This window comes from Mus caroli, chromosome 1, assembly GCF_900094665.2.
Source record: "Mus caroli chromosome 1, CAROLI_EIJ_v1.1, whole genome shotgun sequence".
Taxonomy (NCBI): domain Eukaryota; kingdom Metazoa; phylum Chordata; class Mammalia; order Rodentia; family Muridae; genus Mus; species Mus caroli.
Window position 1 is genome coordinate 78,205,838 of NC_034570.1, and position 9,724 is coordinate 78,215,561.

The 9,724-nt window shown below is 44.7% G+C and overlaps 1 protein-coding gene across 1 annotated transcript in view; it reads right to left on the reverse strand.

The window, feature by feature from the left end:
* The window catches only part of LOC110292377 (nuclear body protein SP140-like protein), a 20,027-nt gene extending 17,557 nt beyond the window's left edge, over positions 1–2,470 (reverse strand). The window contains exon 1 of the mRNA XM_021159698.1: positions 2,336–2,470. The gene's annotated coding sequence lies outside the window, so the exon portion shown is untranslated. The remainder of the gene's footprint in view (positions 1–2,335) is intronic.
* Between the last annotated feature and the right edge of the window lie 7,254 nt (positions 2,471–9,724).

Genomic DNA, 9,724 nt, shown 5'->3' on the forward strand with positions numbered 1-9,724 from the left:
TCACCAGCCCCCAATTGAGCTATTCTTAAAACCTGCTGATTGTTACAAAAATATTTCACCTCCTCAGCTATCCCAACAAAGTAATGGGGTCACAAGATCAAATAGGCTAACTGTTAAATCCCATTTTTGTATGAAACCCTAGCTTGGATGACTGAGGTACCTGCTGGACATCTGTTTACAAAATCAAGCCTTGCCTGCTCAAAGACAGGATATGAGTTGATTTGACTTACCCAAATTACAACTTTATAGTTTTCACCTTTATAATCTTTGAACTAACAATAGGTAGGGCCTTACCTGGGGAACTCTTTCTGGTTTGGTCCTGGTCATTTTTGTTTGTTTGTTTGTTTGTTTGTTTGTTTGAATAAAAAGCTTTTACTTTACTAAAACCAAAACTTGAGACTGTGAATCTCTGAACGGCCCTGGGCCCACACCTGCTTCCCTGTCTGGAGTGAGTAGATGTGTAATTGTTCTTCCCCATCCCTGCATCAAGAATTGTAATTAGTAGCTGCTGAGAGGTTGCATCTGAGGGATGAACCCCCTTATAGGTCATCTGACCCCAAGTGGTTCTCCCTATACACACAGACATGGAAGCAACATTAGAGGAACTCAGCAGGCTGTGCACATGTGCATGCATACATACATACATATATACATACATACATACATACATACATACATACATACATTGTGTAAGTATAGCAGTAATAACAAAAGAGGAAGAGGCCACTGCTTTGCAAAGGAGTGAAGGGGAACAGGGGACAGGAGAATGGAAATGATGAAAACACAGTAGCTATGTATGAAATTCAAAAGCATTAAACATTTCAGTTTAGTCTTAACATCCCTGCTGAAAACCCACTATCTATGTCTACTCATGTATCTCTCTTCAATCCATTTGTTAGTCCCCATGCCAGAGCACCCCACTGCCTTGGTAATTGCAGGTTTGAAGTGTTTCAGAGATGGAAAGGGTCACTCATCCATCTATCTGTATTCTTCTCTAAGACCGTTCTGGCTCTTCAGGGGCCCCTACAGTGCCATACGACTCTGAGGTTCAGCATCTCTATTTTTTTTTGGGGGGGGGGAGGGAGCCCAAACTATTAGGATATGGTGGGAAGGGCTGTTGGAAATTCTATAGTAGTTGTGTTGAATCAGTAATTGTTTTGGATGGTGTTGACATAGCTCAACAAAGGCAAAATGGGACCCAGTCGGAGCAAAGTCTTGGCAGATCACCCCAGCTTTCTATTCTGCTGGATTATAGCTTTTACCAAGAATCAGTCTCCCCAAAACAATGCTGGGTATTGGCAAAGAAAGATTTCCGGGGTCCCTGTCCTCCTCCCTCAATTAGGCCACGACTGGGTGTGGGCAGGGCTGAACTGGGAAGTCAGGGTCTGAGTACACTTTTGAAATTTAACGATTTTAACAGAAAAACGAAACCAGGAATTAAACTTGGACAAAGAAGTGCTAAGCCTTCATCCTAGCCCTTAGCTCTTCCTCTAGAAGCAGGAACTTGCTAATGTCCTTTCCTGAACGCTAGTTGGTTCACCCCAAACCACACTGCCGGTGCGATAAAAATGAGCAAACACATATAGACAGCTTCAGGGGCTAGCAAGTGGCACCTCCTCTGCTTGCCCCCCACCCCCACCTCCCAGCCTCACCCCCACCCCCACCCCCGCCAACCACAACCCTACCCCACCCTACCCCAGGAGGAGCAGCGCAGGGCACTAAGGGGAAATCAGCAGTGGCCCTCTGGGGGCAGACTCCACCCCTTCCCTCCCTGAAGGATATGACCTCAGACGGGGTGCTCCCCTGAGGCTGGTTGGTAAATGGCTCCGGTCCTGACCCTCTTACAGGAAGGAGTACAGGACATAGCAGCCCAAGTGTACCACTTTGGAACCCTTGAGATGAGCAAGGAGAAACAGCACGTGTCAGAGACTTTCTCTGAAAGCCCTCTTCTGCCTAAAGGCAGGTCTTTCGAGAGAATTCCCTTACAGCAGTGCTTCCCTGAGAGTTTCATGGAGAAGAGTGATGTCTCATGCCAGGAGAGGAAGCTAGAAGTCAGCTCTCTCAGAGAAACTCTGTCTCAAGCCACCATCCATTCTATCCGTTTGTTTTCACCTAAAACACTTCACAGGCTGCCTAACACCCCTTCCCCTTCCAAAAGAACGCTTAAGCACCTCTCTTGTTCGTTAATAAGTTTGCTTTCTGTGGTGCGTTCATCTGTCTGGTATCGGACTATTTCATAGACTCATTTAAGGAGTCCTCTGGGAGTCAAGGCCTCCCTCCATCCTCTCCCTCACCTCATCCCAAACACACTTCCACCCCCTCGCCAGTTAGCTACCTTGGGTCTGGGGGAGTCCGCAGGGGACACCTTCAGCCTTCCTCACGGCGGGCGTCAATTCTGGTCAGTAGCAAGTACAGAAAGCAGAGCGAAAGCTAGAACCTCGAGCTGGGGTGGGTTTAGGGAAAACTCTAGTGAAATTTGCATTTACCTCCTTTGTGTCTTTCCCTGTACTCCGTTCCCTCTCGGGTCTCTGCAAAGTCTATCCTGCCCTCTGGTGGTAGCACTTGGTTACTGCAGCCTTAGAAATACAGGTTGAGAGGCCTTCCGCCTGAACCACTTGGACCATAATCATATTTAGCTTTCAGCCTCCGAGAGCATGAGGCGCACATGTATGTATACAAGGGTTTGAGATACATACATATAGACAAATGCTCATATATTTAAAGGAAAAATGAGGGATTTGAACTCCGAAGGTTCAGAGTTCAAATCCCGGCAACCATCTAATGCCCTCTTCTGGTGCATCTGAAGACAGCTACAGTGTGCTTATGTATAATAATAAATAAATCTTTGGGCCGGAGCAAGCGGGGTTGACTGGAGCAAGTAGAGGTCCTAAAAGTCAATTCCCAACAACCACGTGAAGGCTCACAACCATCTGTACAGCTACAGTGTACTCATATACATAAAATAAATAAACCTTTAAAAATAAAGGAAGCCGGGCGTGGTGGCACACGCCTTTAATCCCAGCCCTTGGGAGGCAGAGGCAGGCAGATTTCTGAGTTCGAGGCCAGCCTGGTCTACAAAGTGAGTTCCAGGACAGCCAGGTCTACACAGAGAAACCCTGTCTCGAAAAAACAAAAACAAAAAACAAAAAACAAAAATAAAGGAAAATGAATATATCTTTTAAAAATTAAAAATTCTAAGACACCGGGAAAACACAAGATGACTTCAAAGGCTTAAGTCTGTGTTGGGCTAAGTCTTAGTGCTTGTCCAGTCTATAGACCAATCACACTGAAGTTTTGATTTTACTCACAAGTGAGTTTCCTGCCTGACACCTGGAGATGGCAGCTAGTGGGAGTTTCCCCACATCTTGAAACAGAAGATAGATTTTCATCACATAACTCATCTGACCTCCTGCCCCTGAAATGCTCCGTTTCCTCCCATGATGCCCTAGGAACCAGCAAGGAGAGTCATAGATGGGGGCCAGAGCTCACTCAGTGCAATTGTCATAAAGCTGGGGCTGGTGGCACACTTAATTCTCAATGACCCAGTTACTTTATTTGTTTTCATTGAAGTGTGGCTCACTGGGCTGCTGAGATGGCTCTGTGGGCAAAGGTGCTTGCTACACAAGCATGGAGAACTGAGTTTGACTCCCAGAACACACATAAAGATGGGAAGAGAGAACCGTTTCCACAGAGTTATCCTATAACCGCACTTTTGGTTTCCCCACGTCCTAAGCACACATACATAATAATCATTTTTGTTTGTTTTTCAAAACAGGGTTTCGCCGTGTAGCCCTGGCTGTCCTGGAACTCAGTCTGTAGATCAGACTGGCCTTGAACTCAGAGATCTGCCTGCCTCTGTCTCCCAAGTGCTGGGATCAAAGGTGTGCACTGCCACCATCACCTGGCTAAATATTTTATAAATGAATTGTACCCTGAGGTTGAAATTCAGTCATTTACCTTTATAGTTCTGATACTATTTTTTAATGGTGTGGAAGTAGGGTTTAATGAAGACATTGTAGCATAGCCTTAAGCAGGAGAAAGAAGTACTAAGAAGAAGAAACATAGACTCAAGAACATGGATGTGGGCTTCTTAAAGACAAGTCACCTTTGGGGAGGTTTTAATCTTTTTTTATGCTGTAGTATAATTGAGCACTTTAAAAAATCATAAAACTTTAAAAATCATAAACAAGCAGTTATACAACTACCACTACTATCAAGATAAAGTGGTTTTTTTTTTTAATTTTTGTTTAGTTTTGTTTTGTTTATTTGGTTTCGTTTTGTTGGTTTGTAAGTCGGGGTTTCTCTGTGTAGCCCTGGCTATCATGGAACTCCATCTGTAGACCAGGCGTGGAACTCAGAGAGCCACCTGCCTCTCCCTCCCTGAGTGTTGGGATTAAAGGTGTGCACCACCCCCAGGGCCCAGCAAGATCCAATTCTTATTAAGTTAGGTGAAGCCACTCAAAGCCTGACCCCTTGGCATGCTGAGACCTTCCGGCTGAAGGAAGTGTGACAGGTGTCCTCTGTGGTACCTAGAAGCAGAAAGGAATGTGAACAAACAGGCCTTGCTCAACCCACCTAGCCCAGCTCATTCCTACAGCTTAGACTTCCTCTCTGCCCAACGGTGCTTCCACGCAGCTGTCCATCTAAGCAGAAAGGTCCAGTTCTCCCTGTGTCTGTGCGTCTTCACTTTCGAAGGCTCCCATTTCACGTACTATTTCAGTCGATAAATTGTGCACCCTTTTCTTTCAGCAAGCTGCCCTTTGTTATAGACGTATCTGTTGTAAACCTTTCCTGGGGTGAAGAAAAGATGTTTTGGGGGGAAGGGTGAGATGGTCCGGTGGGGAAAGCACTTGCCACACAAGCCTGACCTGAGTTAGAACCCCTGGCACTCAGGGAGAGGTAGAGGAGTCCTCTGATTACCATATGGGAGCCATGGCATGGGTGTAGCCCCTCCCACAGTGCACAGAGACACCATCATCATCATCAGAAATAAATCCTTTCTTTCTTACAACTCCATTGTTTTGGCTTTAGCATTTAAGACTAGTACCCAGGGACTGGAGAGATAGCTCAGTGGTTAAGAGCTCGGACTGCTCTTCCAGAGGTCCTGAGTTCAAATCCCAGCAAGCACACAATGGCTCACAACCTTCTGTAATGAGATTTGATGCCCTCTTCTGATGTGTCTGAAGACAGCTACAGTGTCTTTTATTTATAATAAATAAATAATAAATAAATCTTTAAAAAAGGACTAGTATCCGGGGCTTTCCCAAAGAAATATTTCCTGTATCTGTAGAACACACAAATAAACAAATATATGTCCAACCGTACGCACTGCATAATGGAAACCCTGGGAAGAGGGAGGTCAGATTCATTAAATACGTGATTATTTATAGACACAATAGAACATCTTCAACTAAGAAAACAATGAGGTTCTGATACCAAAAGAAGTTTAATATATGTCCAAAAGTAATTATCAAACAGTATCCATGGTAACATGCTACCAAGCTTGAGGCCACAGCTTATACCCCACCCAAGAAATGAAATTCAGCCACCCAGCCTTGAGAATCCAATTAAAACCACCACATTAGCAGGAAAGCTGAAAAGGGAGATGTATTTCATGTGGCCACATAGGGAAGAGGGACAAAGAGATGCAGATACGTTCCCTCAAGTCCATCTTTAGGGTCCCAAAGTCCGGTTAGAGCTTAGATAGAGTGGGGATACGCAGAGCTAAGCAGCCCCGCCACTGACCTGCCGCCATCTAGACTTCACACTTATTCTGTTTTTAAGGTGTCTGACAAGCTGTCCTTCTGTTTCTGGGAGACAAGCTCCCTGCTCTGGCTGGTGCCTTTGCCTTCACCCAGCGTGAGATTGATGGGGGGAAAATCCCCACTTCTTGAGGTTAATTTTTTTCAATAATCTGATAGTCTGAGAAACACTAGTCTGTCTTTAAAATACCTTCACTTCTGCCAGGTCAATTGCAGTAGTGAGGATAATAATGATGATAATAGTTATGTGTTCAGAGGGGAAAATCGGAGATTTCAGGGAGACATATATAGCAAACTATTAATAATAGTGAATTGCTCCATGGAGGAGTGGTTTAGGGACTGGTGGACTTCTATTGCCCAAGAACATATCTCTATATTAATCTTTAAATTATACTTGTTAGCATCTAAATAATAGTGTTTTAAGGAAGAGTCTTGAAAGCTGGGAACAGTGTAACAGATGTGCGTGTCTGCTTTGCAGACAGATGTCTTCCATTTATAAGGTTGTTTAAAAATTCAGACTCATCTCCTTGTTCACTGACCCAGAGCACAGCAGACTAAATGTTTGACATGGGAAAATTCTTGAGGACAAAGGAGTTTATTCAAGCAGAACTGACAGCCATGAGCTGTCTTATAATCAGCAGAGGCTGCCTTCCTGCCTGTGCTGGGAGGAGGGAAGTCAGGGAGAGCCAATGAGAGGGCAGGAAAGGACCCTCTTTCTGGGTTATGACTGTACCTATGGCCTTGGCTTTGTCCGGTTGTTGCAGTGGTGGCTGAGATGGAGGGCAACTGGGAAGAAGTTGCTGGAAGGACCCCTGTGTGAGTCAGAAGACCTCAAACCAGGGACATCAGGACATCGTTAACAGAGGAATGTGGAGGGAGGGTTAAAGAGTGAACAGGAACTCTGCCTTGGAAATTAGCATAAAACCTACCTTCCAGACAGTTGTGTTAGTGCATGCTGGATGTCCCAGTACTCAGAGAGTATAGGAAACAATTTGAGGGTAGCCTGGTCTACATAGCAAGATTCTGCCTCAAAAATAGAAGGAAGAGAAGGCAGTTCCTTTGTAAGAATAGTAAGATGATCTCTTAACTGCTCGGCTGATACTAATGCTGGAAATCAAACGCAAGTCCTCTGTAAGAGCAGTGTATACTTTTTCATCATCTCTGTCTCTGCCTCTCTCTTCTCTCTGTCTCTGTCTCTGTCTCTCTCTCCCCTTGAAACAAGGTTCACTAAGTAGCCCTGGCTGTCCCGGAACTCACTATGTAAACCAGGCTGGCCTTCAATCCACAGAGATCCACCTGCCTCTGCCTCCCGGGCACTGGGATTAAAGCTGTGTGTCATCACACTCCACTGCTGTATGCCCTTTTAACTTCAGAGTCCTCACTCTAGCCCTGTAATGGTTTTAAACATCAGCTCACAACCTAGAGTCACCTAAAAAGAGAGCCTAAGTAAGGAATTGGCCTATGGGCGTGTCTATTGGGGAAAGTTTTGATTGTTGATAGATGTAAAGAGCCCCAGCTCATTGTGGGCAGCACTATTCCCTACGTAGGAGGTTCTACAGATGACAGCTAGATAAACAGCAAGCAGGCAAGCTAGCAGGTGTGAATTCTTTTCCCTCTGTGACTGTAAATGTTTCTAAGTTCCTGCCTTAATGACTCCACAATAATGGACAGTAACCTAGAATTGTAAGTCAAATACATTCAAATTGGTTTTGTTTGTTTCTTGGCTTGTTTATTTGAGACACAGTCTAACTACATAGTCCTAGCTGGCCTGGAACTTCTATGTAAACCAGATTGGCCTTGAACTCCCAGAGATTCTCATGCCTTTGCCTCCCAAGTGCTGGAACTATAAAGCCTTGTTTCACCCTGACCAGGCTAGTTTCTTGACTTTTTGTGGTTGCTGTTGTTTTGTTTGTTAAAGTTGTTTTTTTGTTGTTGTTGTTTTGGTTTGGTTTTTTTTGTTTTTTGTTTTTTGTTTTGTTTTGTTTTTTGTTTTTTCGAGACAGGGTTTCTCTGTATAGCCCTGGCTGTCTTGGAGCTCACTTTGTAGACCAGGCTGGCCTCGAACTCAGAAATCCTCCTGCCTCTGCCTCCCGAGTGCTGGGATTAAATGCATGCGCCACCACGCCTGGCTCAAAAGTTGTTTTTGATAAAAGTATTTTGTTGGAGAAACAGAAGGGAAACTATGTCAGGTTACACCCTGTAGGTGGAACTCATAGGACTTTTTAGGGTGTATGTCCTTTTGCAGATGGCTTATCATCTGGTGAGTACCTCTAGATGTGGCTCTCTGGCACTCGGATTCTGTTAAATGAAAGACCTGTGTGAACTTTACTTACATTCCTGCAGTGTAACTTCCTTCCTCAGCTCATTGGCTGAAAGAATGTGACTCAGGAAAGAGAGTGAAGGTCAATGTGTCACCTGGACAGACGTTGGCACAGCCTGTCACCTATACTTCAGGGCCACAATCTGAAACTTTATCTGCTTGACAAGACAACCATTGTGTACCATGCAATCCCTCCTCTGGTCCTCCTATCACTACCTTCTCCAAAGCCTTACATCCCTGGTTCTTTCTGGAAAGCAGAATATTATAAGACATCAATCCTCTGACCCTTTGGTTTCCTATTTTACATGCCTACTGTGCCCATGCATAAAACTGGAGTCTTCTCTCTCTTGTTCAGTTTGTCTACTGTCAACTTATTTCCAGAGATCTAAACTGTTAGATGTGCAAAGAGTGGAAAGAACGCTTACAAGTCCCCCGTACATGGTAGAATCCCCTTCCTTCTCCTGTCCATTGATATGCCACATTTTACTTACCCATCTGCTCACCGATGGACACTGATTGCTAAGTCTACGTTTTACCTGTTGTGCAGAGTATTGCTGGGAGCATACAAATACAGTCATCCCTTTGTGCCTCTGCTGGCAATCTTCAGAACATGTACCCCGAAGTCACTCTGAGCTTTCCTGTAATAGGCCAGATCACCTCTGAAACATATAACAGGCCACGGTTATCCCGGGTTTGCAAGCTGCTGCCTACTTGTCCAAGGGTGTTCCCATCTTATCTCTAGCTCATTTGACTCACGGCCTGCTGGACAGCAGGGCAATTGCTGTATTCATGGACAGGAAACCAAGGACAGCTCTCATTGTGTCCAGTCATTGTGTCCAGCTCTTCTACCCCTTAAGATATCGTTACTCCTTCTGGGTGAGAATAAGAACATAGTTCTTGAGCCAAATATGGAGCACACTTTAATTAAACACTGGCCAAGATGATGGGCTGTGGCCAGGACCATTCCGGGATTCCCTGAAAATGACAAAGAGTAGGACTTTTTTTTTTTTTTCCCCAGAGGCTTCTAAAGGCAAACCCGTAAGGCTACATATTGCCCACCAGGTCCAATCAGGGATGAGCACATATCCTGATAATCTTCCTGCCTGTGTACCTCCTGCCTACATCCAATCTGGACAAGCATCCTCCCTGATATATTTCCTGTTATATACCTCCTGCCTACATGTGATCAAGCATATTTGGTGCAGTTGGGTCAAACAAACTGGTTCAGGGTAGCCAAAACATGTGGCTTGTTATCACAATAACCTCGAGTATTTCAGGAAGTATCTATTCTTGGACAAGGTTAGAGGCATTGCTGTCTTATGGATCTCTTAGGCATAGTAATTAAAACTTAAAACATAACTTTGACTTTGACCCTCACAATAACACACACACACACACACACCCCTACCTGCTGGAGTGTATGAATGACACACATCCATTTCTTAGTGTAGTCTTAGATAGAGCTTATATTTGATACTATGCTATTTCAGGGCTTGCTTTTGTGTGAGAGCCTATTGTTGCCCGCCGCTTTTGTTCCCCCTGGTAAGAACACACTCAGGGCAACCGGAATCTTCTGCGGCACAAGCTTTATTGCTTACCCCATCAGGAGCCAGTGGAGAAGAGAGCCAGAGAGAGAGAGAGA